Below are 15,427 nucleotides of genomic sequence, written 5' to 3'. Positions count from 1 at the left end.
TATTTTGTTTATAACATTTGTTTGTGGCCCCATATTTTGGCTTAGTCTAACATTTACTAAACCAGAATGCCTTGTTGTTCTTCAAAGATTGGAAAAAAATGATCTACCTACATTTTAGTCTCACAGAGGGGCCATGATTTGATTCTTTTGGTTCAATGATTCACAGAAATGTCAAACAAGAATTTTTTTATTAGTTAAAACAACCAATTTTTGCTAAACTTTAATTTTAATGTCATGAAATTAAATATTTCCCCATAATTTCAGATTTTCTTTTAAAATATCAAAAGAGGTGAGATATGGCTAGGCCTATTAAATGTATCTTCTAAATGCTGTGCTTTTCTTTCAAAACCAAAGTGTCCACCCTTCTGTCTGGAACACAGTATGAATGCTCATATCCACAGACTTGCAGATAGCTTTGGAGGCAAAAAGTAAGAAGCATATCATTGTAGGGAGAACTTGGATTCTAAGTTGTGTGACTTTTGGCAAGGCACTCAATTTCACTAGGCTACACTTTTTAAAATATACAGTTGATGCCCCTCAAAACCCATGTTTCCCTCTTCTTTCTAGATGCACAACTGAACTACATTTCCTAGCTTCCCTTACAATTAAATGTGGCCATGTGGCTGAGTTGTAATCAATAAAATGTGAACAGAAGTGATGTGTGCCTTGGAGGTTTTATCCCATGAAAAGGTCCCAGATACACACCTCTATGTTCTCTCTTCTGGCTGGCTAGAAAGGAGATGACCCTCAGGGAGACTATGGCAGCCCTGCTTATTGGACACAAACCTTTGTGCCTTCTCAGAATGTCTGATTATCTCATTCTTTCCAAAGATAACAGTCACTGGCTGGACCACTCTGCAGCTGCCTTATACTGGTGCCATGGATAAGTTCTTCAAGCTAGCTGGAGCTCTGGGTGAATCTTTGTGCCTGCAGGGCCCTGTGGCCCAGTCATGCCCCTTATTGCTGTCACCCTCTCCACTTCTGCATGAAACACCACACTGAATCTGCAGAGGCTGGCTTCCTAAACAGTCACTGCAGGCCAGACCACACAACCTAGAAGTACTAAGGAATTAGAGCATGAAACTTGACCACTGAGAAACGTGAAATAGGAAGACCAGCCTTGGGATGGAGAAATAGCTCCACATTAAGAGAAGCCCTTTCTGCTGAGTTTCTTTTCTTCTAGCATGTGTTGAAAAAAATGTCTAAGGGGGATTTTCCACTGCTCTCCCTCTCCCAAACCCAGCTGCCTTATTATGCCTTTTTTCTACTTATCCATTGTGTTTAATGTACTTCTTTACATTTTTTTATATATGTTTCTAGATGCCTGCCTTCTTATATGGTCTACTTCTATTCCAGAGTGGTGATATTCCAATCCATGTATATTTTAGAGAGGAGGCAAGTATTATATATTATTTTTCATGAGTTGGCTCTTCCCCTATGCTTGAAGGGTCTGTTTGGTTAGCAGTAAAGTGATGGAGAATATATTTATCTTAATACTCAGACTATTTGAAGTAGGAAGAGTGTGATGACAACTCTAGGTCAATAGCTTTAAAAACATGCACTCTAAATGAACAAAAACTTCCCCTGTTGTGAGAGGGGGATGAATTTAGTAAAAAGAACAAGGACATAGATAACTGTGCTACTCATCTGATTCTGCAAAAGGAGTGCCTGAACTCCCCAAAAGTACTCGAAGCAGATTTTATTCCTCACAGGTGTTATATGTATCCTTTGCTTTCTTCCTAGGCCCTCTTTACACCAAGCTTCTAATTTTGTTTTGTGCCCAAATTTAGCAACCATCTCCACTTACTAACCATATCATTAACTTGTTTATGTTTCAAGCTCTCACCATAAAATGTGAATAGTATTTACTTCTATAGGTTGTTGGGAGGATAAGATATGATAATGTGCTTAGAATGTTCTAATATACAACCTGTCACATGGTAAATACTCAATATAGTATGTTGGGTCCATCCCTTTCTATGATCTTCATCTCTGTAGACAGATGAAACCATTAGTCCATGCTGAGCATGATCAGGAAATATAGATCATATCTGACTGTAAGTAAGAAAGTTAAACTATTCTTGCCATTTGTGTGTGAGGGTCCAGAGGGAGGAGAGTTACCTATTATATGAGTAAATGGACTGCTTACAAACATCTGCTTTGATAAGTCCAGTGCTTCTCCTAGAAAATCAAATCCTGCATTAATGGGTTTGCCTTCTTTCTAGGTCACACGGGAAAGTATAGAATCTGGCCTGAAAGTTTCTCTATTCCTTTAAATCATTGCAAATTTCTGCATTTATCTTTCAAAGACAAAACAAAGCATTAAGAGAAGTCAGGCAAGTAGAAAAGAAACTGTACCACAGGATGCTTTCTGTTCATTGACGACTGAATGGAGATTGAAATAAAACAGGGAGGTAGACAACTTAGTTAAATGATATGAGTGTGATTAATGTTTTAAGCAATTTCTAACCAAGTCAGAGCATGTATTTTTACTATTTGTTAACAGACCCTAGAGCCCTTGGTCCAGTTAGTTTTGATAGGCTCCAACCGGAATCCTTAAAAATAAACAAAACTTCACTTCCTGAACTACAAACAAAGGAGTTAGGCAAATAATAAGGTAAAGGAGTTAATCATTGTTGCTGTGTATATTTTATATCAATTTCTATTTCTGACTAAGCTCATTTCTCATAGATATGTCACCTAGTGTCTCCATATATATGTATATAAATATATATAAATATATATAAATACATATAAATATATATATACATATATATAAATACATATAAATATATATATACATATATATAAATACATATAAATACATATAAATATATATATACATATATATAAATACATATAAATATATATAAATATATATATAAATATATGTATAAATATATATATATATATATATATATTTACCTCCATCTGTAAAATGGGATCATACCGCCATATTACTGTGGGATCCTGTCTCCCAACAGGCGGAAAAATCCTAAAGCAATTAGTATCTAACCTCTTCACGTGGCTAATGCCGTTCATTGGTCACCTACTCTGGTATCTAGTTATCCAAATAGTGGTAAATAAATAAAAAGACAAATAAGGTTTGGTTTTTTTTTAAATCTATATATTGTGTCCATTTTAGTTCAGGCAATATCAACAAACACTTATTGCTTACATTTCTTACCATGTGCAGACAAAAATATTAGGTGCCACATTTAGTTTATTCAGGTTAAACATGGTGCTGGTGGGACCGCATTTGTAAAATCAAGCTTCAAATGATCCATTTAATATAAATCTATTATCTGGGCACAGAGTATTTACCGAACCCTGGCACTACAAAATTAAAGTTATCCTTTTCTTGCAGAACAGGAAAACCAAGGAAGATATTATGGCTCCATTAGACAAAAGAATGAAGGCATGAACCTACAAAAGGTGAGCTAGTACCCCTTTAGGGAAAGACACAAATCATCTACTGACTACCATACCATCAAGTTTTCCCCCTGCACACATCTGATAGAGAAATTCTGATCACTAATTAGGTACCTATAAGTCTGAGCTTTTTAAAGCTTTATTCAGATTAAAATTTTTTGACTAACTGCCACATTCTGATAGTGGTACATGTAGCGGGACCTAGGAGTTTCATTTCTAACCCTATTCACTTGTCTTACTCTTATGATGACACCATTTAAACAGAGGCTTTATTATATCCTTCCTTACAGCTTACCCTCATGAACACCACATATAAATAGTTTTAATAAAGTAAGAGTATTTCCTGTTGCTGTAAATAATTTTCATATTGGATGAATCTTGGCTGCCCAAGAGTAATAAACGGGAAGGAGAGAAAGAGAAAGAAGTACCAGAATGGTTGATAGACCCTGGTTGCCGAAGTTTTAAAAATATGATTCTTTCTCTGAAGTCAGACACCCAATACTATATTTTTTATCACTAATGTCTTTAAAATGTTTTTTTTAATGTTTATTTATTTTTGAGTGAGAGAGTGCACGTGCACAGAGAAGGGTCAGAGAGAGAGAGACAGAGACAGAGACAGAGACAGAGAGACAGAGACAGAGAATCCCAAGCAAGTCTCCTCCATGCTGTAAGCTCTTAGCACAGAGCCTTATGCTAGGCTCGAACTCGTGACCTGAGCCTAAATCAAGAGTTGGAGTCTTAACGGACTGGGCCACCCAGGAGGCTCAGTAAGTTGTTTTTGTTTTTTGTTTTTTTTTATGTGAATGTTATATTTTTGATTTAGTCAATGTGGTTTGAATTGTGGAGTTAAATACCTGTTTGACTTACTTTGACATTGAGGATGTCAGAGAGGAACCTTTAATAATTGCAAATTTTTATACATTCTGTTAGTAATGGTTGTGGTTTCATAAATGTTTCTAAGTGTTCAAATTTAAAAAGCCATTGGGACTTTGGAAATATAGAATAAAACTAATTTTAATGTATCAAATTACCTTCAAATTTTTCTACGGTTTTTACTCATTAGAAAGAACTCCTAAGTCTGTAAACTTCTGGGTTTTAAATTTTTAGGAATTTATTTCATTAATTTTCTGGAGGAAATGCACATGTTGTATGAAAGCAGAACCTCTAAAAGAAGCAGAGTTGCTGAACTCGTCCTATTTTCTCTAACCGGGTTTTAAATAGGAGTACATAATTAAAGATCATGTTCTATTTTTTTCTGTTCATTTGGAATATGAGAAACAGAACTGAAGATTTTCCTGTGGCTTCCAAGTCCTAAGCACATATTGACACCTGTCAAAATAAAAATGCAGGCAATCTTCATTATTTAGGGACTCTGTACTTGTTAATTTGAGTACTCACCAAAAGTTATTTGTAACCCCAAAATCAATACTTGCTGTGCTGTTGAGGTCACTCACAGACATGTACAGAGCAGAAAAAAAAAAAGAGTTATCTGATGGCCACATTCCTAGCTGAAGTTGAACAAGATGACCCTCTGCCTTCTTGTTTCAGGTTCTGTCCTATAAACAAGTGTTCTTTCTGTGGTCTGTTTTAGTGTCACGTGTTTCTCACATTGTTGTGCTTTCTGTTGGTCATTCCACTGTTTAAAATAGCCCCAAAGCAAAGTAATACAGTTCTGTCTAGTGTTCCTAAGCACAGGAAAGCTTGATGTGCTTCACACAAAAAGTCTATGTGTGAGAGAAACTTCTTTCAGGAGTTCGTTAGGGAGCTGGTGGCCATGAATTCAATGTTAATGTGTCAAGTCTATGTTAAATAAGGTGTCTCTAAATGGGAACACACCTAAAAGCAGGTTATGTATTGATCAGTCATAACATTGATCAACTCTGTTTTCCCTTAGTTCAGTATTCATTAATTCAGTGTTTGTGGCAACTTTAGAGAACACCTCTATCATAAATGAGAATCTTCTATAAGTACTTATGGTCAGAATTAGTGTAGGAATGATCAAATGATGGGTATGAGATGCCTTCAGTTGATCTTTAACCTCCCCCACTCAACCAAGAGTTCTTCTGCTCACTTTGCCTTCCATCCATTCCTCATTTTTTGTGATCACTTGTTAACTTGGGATCTTCTAATTAAAATCTGAAACCCTTCTTGGGATTCTATAAATACGGAAATATAGATTTAAATAAATATAAATTCTTGTTCACTTCTGGGGTTCATTCCACTGGTTCTGAAGATTTCATTCAGTCTATGGACTGCCTCAGCAGATTTCCATTAAAAATTATAAACACATAAAAATCTTGGGCACCTGGGTGGCTCAGTCCACTCAGCATCTGACTCTTGATTTCAGCTTAGGTCATGAACCCAGGGTCATGGCATGGAACCCCACATACGGCTCCATGCTGATACTGTGGTGCCTGCTTAGGATTCTCTCTTTCCTTCTCTCCTGTACCTTCCCTACTCTCTCGGGGTGGGGGGTGGGGGGAATATACACACACACACACACACATATGTGTATGTATATATATATATTCTCTCTCTCTCTCTCTCTCTTTCCTTCTGCCCCTCTCCCTCACTCATGTGCTCTCTCTCTTTCTAAAAATAAAAATTGAAAAAAATATCTCATATAAGCCATTGATGAGGTTAGTGATACCACCTGAAATTTGGGGGCTGCGAAATAGGACAGGATCATAGTTCAGGAAAACAAGCAACTTTACAGTAAGCAATATGCATTCCTTTCTTGAGATGTCCTTTAGCCACACCACCATTGAAGGACTTTCAGTGCTTAGTCCTCCTCCATCAGGCCTCAGTGTCACAACACCATACTCCATACCCATTTCCTTTCAGGAGCAAAAAAAATGAATTTTATTTTTTCCTAAAGAGAAGTTTACTACCCTATTATTTTGTCCTGGAGCAATATGATTAGTTATACCTTAAGAGTTTCATCATCTGTACCAATTGCCTATCAAAGTCTTTTTTCTGAATCAAAATTAAAAGGTTTCTCCCTAATAGGAAGTCTATTGCCAGCTTGTTGAATATGAGACTTTTCAATACCACAGAGCTAGTACACAGTGGAGCCAGGATTGTAGGCCACACACTTAGACTTCACAGTCTGTTATCTTAACCCCAAAATTATAATGTGTTCTCTTCACAAATACTATCCCTTCCTCCCCTTAGTATCCTACCTTACATATAAATACTCACTAATTCCATCTTCTTCGCCTTAATTCTAAAATCAGGAGGCCTGGCTACATACAAGTAAGACTGCATCATCTAGATTACACAAAACAATGGAAAGGAAAATTTAATGTATTTTCTGATAGACACAGAAAGGAGCGAGCAAAAGAATATAGAGAGGCATTGCTGTATGTAGTAGGCAGGATAGAAAAACTTGTCTTCATGGACAACTTGCACAGTGGGGTCCTGCTTTATGCACACCATCTACTCAAAACACGTAGCAAGTGGGTGGAATACTAAGAGAAACCAAATAAGATGCACTCAGATTCGTATAAAAGATAATATCCATACTGTCCAAAGAGTAGGTAGGGGCCGAAGTGTCAAGTGTGCCGCCACCTAGGTCAGTAGGGAGCCATTGACCAGCAGGATTTTGACTCCTGGGGAGGAGGGGATGCTGCAAGTGTTTCATGCAAGACAGGAACAGTAGCGTCACTGCTGAAAATCTGGGCCTTACGTGAGTTCTCTCACATGGACAAGGAAGCTAAGAGAAAAGGTGGCAGACCTGCTGATGGGGACTTTGGCTTCATCAGTAACAGTGAGCCTAAAGAGAAATATGATGTTGGTGCTAGGAGCACAGCTCCACTGACTACTGGGTTGTCCATACTCCTATGTATCAGTGGAGCAGATTATAATCCTGGTTTTTGACCGGGAGCCCAAAGAACTAAGTGGAGGTAACCATAAAACAGGTCAATAGTACAGGGAGATAGAGAAAACAAAAACAAACAAAAGCATTCAAAATAAGCCTGCAAATTCTAAAAAGAGAGAGAGAGAGAGAAACTGAAAAAAAAAAAAAAAAAAAAAACAAAAAAAAAAAAAAAAACCTATTGAGGAAAAGATTAACCTGGAGGTGGAATTTATTTTATAGAGCATAAAAATTAGCTTGAAATAATGTATGGAAGATTTCAAAAAGAAATGTAGGTACAATATCCATTGAGAAATAATATGACATCATGAAACCAATATAGGCAGAAAGGATATAAGAACAAGTTGATATTAAAATGATAATGTAGGTGTGTAAGTTCCTACCACAACTTACTCTCTTGCAGATAACAACTATAAACTCTGAACAAAATACAAAAAGCAACAACCTGAAGGCACCAAAGAGAGAACCAAAGCAAGGTTTGAGATCCCCATTTTTTACAGCTTTTAGCCTGAAAGCAAGTAAAAGTTGATGCTATACAATGTGGCTAAGATTCCAGTAGGAAAAACCACAATCTTTTTCACCTGAAGAACCAGAATACAGAGTTCAAATGAATCACAAACAATGGAAAGTTGGGAGAAGGATAATTCTGTGGGCAAAACAAAACAAAACAAAACCACAGACAAGGAAATCCCCAAATTTTGATATAGACTCTGTACAAATTTCTAATTCCCTAAACATGCATGCAATGCACAGACTCCACTAAAGATTAAAGAACCCAAATAAGATTTGAGCTGTTTGCCAATGCTCAGTTTGTATTTTGAATCCAACCAAAGTAATGTCTGCTAAAATACAAAAGACAACACTCTTTGGAGGAATATAACAGAGTTTCCACGACGTAACATTTCACAATATCTAGGATAAAATCCAAAATTACCAGGAAATATGATCCATTTTCAAGAGAAAAATATAATAAGCAGTGACCAATCCTTGGCGATCATAAATTGGAAGTAGCAGGCAAGGACTTTAAAGCACCTATTATAACTATGCTCAAGTACATAAAGGAAAATATGTACACAATAAATAAATTTCAGCAGAGAGCATCTGGGTGGCTCAATCGTTAAACATCTGACTTCAGCTCAGGTCGAGATCTCATGGTTCCCGAGTTTGAGACCCATATTGGGTGAGTTTGAGCCCTGCTTCTGGTAAATACGAGCCCCGCTTTGGGTGAGCCCTGCTTCTCTCTCTCTCTCTCTCTCCCTCTCTCTCTCTCTCTCTGCCCCTTGCTCACTTGTGTCCTCTCTCTATTTCTCAAAACAAAAATAAATAAAAATAAATAAATAAATTTCAGAAGAGAAATGTATTAAAAGATGATGGAAATTCTAGAACTGAAAAATATAATATCTAAAATTATTAAAAATATATTTGGATGGATTTAATAGCAGAAGGAAGATGGCAGAAGCAAGTTAATGAACTTTAAGTTAGGTCAACAGAAATAATTCAACCTGAAGAACAGAAAATACAAAATTGAAAAAAAAAAGAACTTCAGGGAACTTTTAGACAATATGAAAAGGCCTAACAGACATACACAGAAGGGGAGTCGCAGAAACACACAAGAAAAGGAAACAGAAAAAATATTTGAATAAAAATTATTGAAAATTTCCCAAGTTTGATAAAAATTTCACATTAAAGATTCAGAAATCTCAAAGATCCCCAAGCAGGGCTACTATGAAGAAAAGTATATATGAGTACATGATAGTCAAACCACAGAAAACCAAAGATGACAGGTAAATCTTGAAAGCAGCTAGAGAAAAATGATACGTATGCACAGGGCAACAACATTTAGAGCTACCGTTACCTTATTAAGGCTTCTGGCAGCCGGAAAGAGTGGAACAACATCTTTAAAATGCTGGGGAGAAAACATAACTCTCAACTCAGTATACCACATCCAGTGAAAATATCCCCATATATGAAGGCAAAATAAGGACATTTTTACATAAAAGAAACGAAAACAAAAAATACATATTGCCAGCAGGCCTGTACTACAGGAAGTACTAAAAGAAGTTCCTCAGACCGAAGAGAAATGATAGCAGATAGAAACTTAAATCTTCAGGTAAGAATGAAGAATACAAGAAATGGTAAATATCTGGGTAAATATACGTATTTCTTTTTAATTTCTTTAAAACACAGGATTATTTAAAGCCAAAATTATAGCATAGTCTTGTGGGTTTGAAAAGTATAATGAAATATATATGACAACTGTTGCATAAACAACAGGGGTAAATAGGCCTATAGTATTGAAAGCTTTCTTTATTTCATGTGAAGTGGTATAATATTAACTCTGAGGAAATTGAAAAATTAAGAATGTAATAATAGAGCACCTATTAAAAGAAGAAGTACGGATGTGTGGGTGGCTCAGTCTTTTAAGCATCTGACTTCAGCTCAGGTCATGATCTCACGGTTCCTGAGTCCAAGTCCCTCATCCAGTGAGCATGAGCCCTGCTTCGGGTAAAACATGACCCCGGAGTGAGCCCTGCTTCTCTCTCTCTCTCTCTCTCTCTCTCCTTCTCTCCCTCTCTCTCTGCCCCTCATGAGATTCTCTTTCTCTCTCTTTGTCCTTCACTCACATACTTAATCTCTCTCTCTCTCTCTCTCTCTCTCAAAAAAAAGAAGCAATGCAAAGTTATAAATGTAAAAAATAGATCAATTAAGATGGAATTCTAAAATATTCAAATGATCCCATATAAGGTGATAAAGGAGGGACAGAAACAAACAAAAAAGCAGAAGGAACCAACAAAAAAATAATAAAATGGTACACCTACATCTACCATAACAATATTTTCATTAATTATTAATATATTAAACCCTCCAATTAAAAGGCAGAGATTTTTAGAATGGATTAAAAAATAATATGCAATCTAAAGAGATGTATGTTATGCTAAAAAATGAAGATGAAAAGTAAGATGTAAACACGTAAAATGAAAGTAAATGAATGGAAAAAGATGTACCATGCAAACAGTACACCCAAGAAAGCTGAAGGGTTTATATTATCAGATAAAAGAGAAAACAAGAAAAAGACTCCTACAAGAGCTAAAGAGGAAAGTAAATTTCATGATGATAAAAGGTTTAATTCATCATAAAGACACAATAACAGTCCTTCAAAATATATAAAGCAAAAATTGACAGAATGGAAAAGAGAAATAGAATAGTGCACCATCTTAGTTGGAGATTTTAATACCTCTCTTAGTAATTGATGTACCAATTAGACAAAAAAACAAAGTATCAATTTAGAATTTTTTAAATAGTTGAAATGAATATTTAGCAGTGAAAGTAAAAAAAAAAAAAAAACAACTTTTCAGACATTCAAAGACGATGAGAGCTTACCATCCATGCACCTGCAATAAAAGAACTGTTAAAGAAATATAAACCACAGAAGTTGATAATATGTCAGCTATTTTAATAGTAATAATAAAATAAAAATGCCAAATCTGTAGAGTTAGAGTGGTAAAAATAAAAATCTAAATAATAATAATATTGCAGAAAGATCCCCAATGCACACTTAAAACATATTAATACCTTTTTATGTTTAGGAAAAGGATGGAAATACTGAATAATGGGAGCCCTGTTAAGGAAAAGTTATAATTAAAAATGTATCTTTATATTTTAAGAGTAACACTAAAATAATAAAAACAGAAGTTATAGCTTTTGAATAAGAGAAACAAAAGAAATTTCATCAATGTAAAGAAAGGAAAGAAGGTAAAAAAGAGAACAAAAAAGAGAACCACAAAACACAAACTTAAAATAGAAGAAATAAACCCAATACATGAATTGCCACAAATAAAAACTACAATAGTTCTAATTACAGCAATTATCAGTTGATTTTTTCTTTAATTCCAACTTAAACACTGCTTTCAAAAAACCTAACTAAAAGAAAAAGCCAAACTTAAAATTGAAAATAAAGGGAAAGAAGCAGAGATATTGTCAAAAATACTATTCTTGTAAAAAGCTTGAGTAACAACATTAACATCAGGCAAAATAAGGTCAAAAGTCATTAGCCAAGGTGAAGAAATCTATATAATAATAAACAATCCACCAAGAGGAAGTAATATTCATGAATTTGTATGCACCTAATAGTATAGGTATAAACATAAAGAGCAAAAACTTTTTTTTTTTTAATTTTTTTTTTTCATCGTTTTTTTTTATTTATTTTTGGGACAGAGAGACAGAGCATGAACGGGGGAGGGGCAGAGAGAGAGGGAGACACAGAATCGGAAACAGGCTCCAGGCTCCGAGCCATCAGCCCAGAGCCCGACGCGGGGCTCGAACTCACGGACCGCGAGATCGTGACCTGGCTGAAGTCGGACGCTTAACCGACTGCGCCACCCAGGCGCCCGAAAGAGCAAAAACTTTTAATTACCTTTATTAGGAACATACAACAAGAACTTTTTTGTACTACTTCCCAGGGAACTAAGTAAAAGACCTCAAATCAATCAGTTATACTCTGCTCCCTTTTTGTAAAATGGTGGTGTTCATGCTCATCTTACTAAACTCAGTGTTTTTAACTAAACAAATATATACTGATGTACATGTGTACATATATATGTACATCTGTATACATATACATATATATGTGTATGTAAGTATGCATGTGTATATGTATACATATGAGTATTAACAGACACAAGATGAGAAAAAAGAAGAAAAACAAAAGATCCACCGCAAAAATTCAGGTATCATCAGGTACAAAAGCCTCTACAAAAGGAAATGGATAAATGACGACAGAGGATAAACCATGAAAGTCATGATGGACATTAAAGAGAAAGAAAGAACTAATTACAAAGATCTAGAACCAGGGAGTTACACATAATAATTAAAATAAATAAAAAATACATTTCCTTTGGGACCTTGCATTATTTAAGTCAAATAGAAAATAAGTTAAATTCTTGACTATTTCATAAGTGAATAGGTTATCAACATTAAAACAGACAAAACCATTGGCTCTAAAGTGTCTCCTGAAGCATCTTTAAAAAAAAAAAATAAAGGTAGTTGGATTGCATCAGGAGGTATTTGCTCTGATGGAAGATTTATTTAATTTTTAAGATAAAATGAGCTGCAATACAAAAATATGTAAAATCTGACAATTAATATGACAGATTTTCTTTAAAAATTAGATACTTTTGTGCTTTAAGAACAAAGTAGTTAAATAGTAATGCAGTTCATAATGAAGGTTGTTGAATTCCTTCTCATTACTTTGATCTCTCACCAACGTGTGTGACAGTACTTAACACTAAATGGATAAACTTACTAAATTCCCAATGTTCTCTTCTCCCTTGGGAAAGTAATTTCTATTGACATACTCTTCAAAGAAAAGCAGTTGTCTGCAAAACTGAGAACTAGTACAAAACAAGCTAAAAAGAGCAGGTTCCAAAAAGCCTAGTATCTAAGGAAGACAATACTGATAAGGTCAGAAGATTAAATTATGTCAAGAAAATGCAAAAAAAATGTTTAGTTATTTATTAAAATTTTTTTTTCAACGTTTTTAATTTATTTTTGGGACAGAGAGAGACAGAGCATGAACGGGGGAGGGGCAGAGAGAGAGGGAGACACAGAATCGGAAACAGGCTCCAGGCTCCGAGCCATCAGCCCAGAGCCTGACGCGGGGCTCGAACTCACGGACCGCGAGATCGTGACCTGGCTGAAGTCGGACGCTTAACCGACTGTGCCACCCAGGCACCCCTGTTTAGTTATTTAAAGATAAGACAGATTATTTCTTGCCTATGGGCTTCTTGAAAGTAGGATCCATGTCTTTTTCAACTGTTTCTCCAGGGACCAACAGAAGGCCAGGCATCAAACAGGCATTCAGTGATTAATTGTTGAATGGACTTAAATTAAGAAGGCATTGGTGCATTTACCTGGATCTGAAATGAAAAGGGAACACAAGAAAAGCGAACATGTGTGGAGAACAATGACATCAGTAAATGACTGTTTTTACCACCCAGTGCCCATTTGTGTTTCTCCTGGTAACAGTGCCCTGAGGTAGTTCCTCTCCCTCTTAGCACATAGGTTCCAAGTGAGCCCCCAAAGATAGCTTAGGAATAGCATGTGATAAAAACCGAAGCCAGTCAGCATAGCACATTACCCTGGGCAGCATCAGTTAGTTCAGTGATGGGCGCCTGACACAATTAGAGACAAAGATACTTCTAAGAATCAGGGTAGGGGTGCCTGGGTGGCTCAGTCGATTAAGCATCAGACTTCGGCTCAGGCCATGATCTCAAAGTTCTTGACCATGGCCCCGCGTGGGGCTCCATGCTGACACTCAGAGCCTGGAGCCTGCTTTGGATTCTGTGTCTCCCTCTCTCTCTTCCCCTCCCCTGCTCACATTCTGTCTCTGTGTCTCTGTCTCTTTGTCTCTCTCTCTCAAAAATAAATAAATATTTTAAGAAATGAAAAAAAAAGAATCAGGGGACAGAATCACTATTTTGCATTTGAGATTTGAAGACCACACCGCTACGGATTAACAGCTGCTGCTGATCATGAGGGGAGAGCCCTCGCAGGGTCAAAGTCAACCAAAACAATGCAGAGATGAGAGAAACCCCAGCTCCAGATTGAGCCCCTGAATCCAGCTGCACCATGTGTGTCTGCCTCACAGGGTTATTTTGAAACACAGCTTTCAGCAAAGGGAGCCATAGTATTTCCCCCCCATATCACACAATCTTTAATTTTCTATGCTCTTGTCAGTTCTTACTGATATACCCCTTCCTCTTTTCTTCCCTTGTCCGTGCGTGATTCCTGGTCCTCACAACCATCCTCTTTATTTTCTGTGAGTTTACTCATTCTACCTTTTTCCAAATACTTGTGCTTGTGTTCCAGAATTGACTTATTTGTGTGTAGGCCTGTTTCCTTTCTGAAGTATGAGCTCTCCCAGGTAAGGGATTATGTCTTATTCATTTCATATTCATAGCGCCTACATAATTTAATTTCTGGAACATGGTAGGTACTCAGAGTAATTGTAGACATAGCATGTGTGGTGCTGCAGAGAGAGCTGGAAAGAAGTCCAACGAGCTCCCAACTGGCTACTTAACTACAGTACAGAATATCGTGGCATCTCAGTTTCCCCTGTATGTAAAATAGGAATAATAATATAACGTTCATGATTGTTCTGAAAAGTAAACAATGTTTGAAACATGTTTCTATGATGCCTAGCTTACAGAAAGTCCTCAATAATTACTGGTTTTTTAATTCCACTTCCAATAAACTTGATAATTCAAGCAAGCAATAATGAGAATGTAACCGAGGACTATAGTTACAGGGAAAAAGAAGACCGAATTTAGGAGCTAAAGTAAAATCAACAAATTTGGGCAAAGGACTAAATAGAACGAAGTACACAGATAATTAAATGTAACCTAGAAGATTTGGGGACTCAGAGGGACCACTGATGATTCATTATGGTGCAGAAAAAAAGCACAGAGCATGTTATCAGCTGGTTAAGAAAGAAATCCTCCTCCAGAGCTCTAGTAATGTAACTGGCAGTAGCAATGGTAAACTATAATTCAAGTGCTGTGTACACGTTAATTAGTCAGACTCCAGTTCTCTGTTAGGGCCTCCATCAGCCATTCCAGTAATTAATTGCCCAAATTAGTTGTAAGCATTGAGCTCATTGATAAACAATTTAATGATAACAAAGCATATGGCAACAGCAAAAAAGAAACAGCTGAATATCCAAAATGGGGTAGAGCTACCTTATAGAAATTTCCTTAATACTTAGTACCCTTCTCTCACTAATTAAAGTTTCAGGCCTTTCTATGGAATTTCTACTGAACCTTTCTGATGAAATTTGCTGACTGGAAATGGCAGATCTAACTATCAGAATGAAGTGGAGGTTGAAACATATATTTGACACATAGATACTGTACACATCAATAGTGAAATATCAGCCCACGAATCTCTTTTTCATTACTAGAAAAGAGCAAAGCTTAAGTATGATAATGCATTTTTGCTGACAGACTGGACAGTGCCAATAAGGCCAATGAGATTATATGTGGATTATCTCTAGTATTAACCATGTCTATTCAAGTAATATAGATCTATGTACACAAATTTAGACAAAGAGTGTCCCATATG

The sequence above is a fragment of the Panthera onca genome, chromosome A1 (assembly GCF_046562875.1).
Source record: "Panthera onca isolate mPanOnc1 chromosome A1, mPanOnc1 haplotype 2, whole genome shotgun sequence".
Classification (NCBI taxonomy): domain Eukaryota; kingdom Metazoa; phylum Chordata; class Mammalia; order Carnivora; family Felidae; genus Panthera; species Panthera onca.
The sequence above is the reverse complement of the archived record's forward strand: the minus strand, read 5'-3'. Positions refer to the sequence as shown.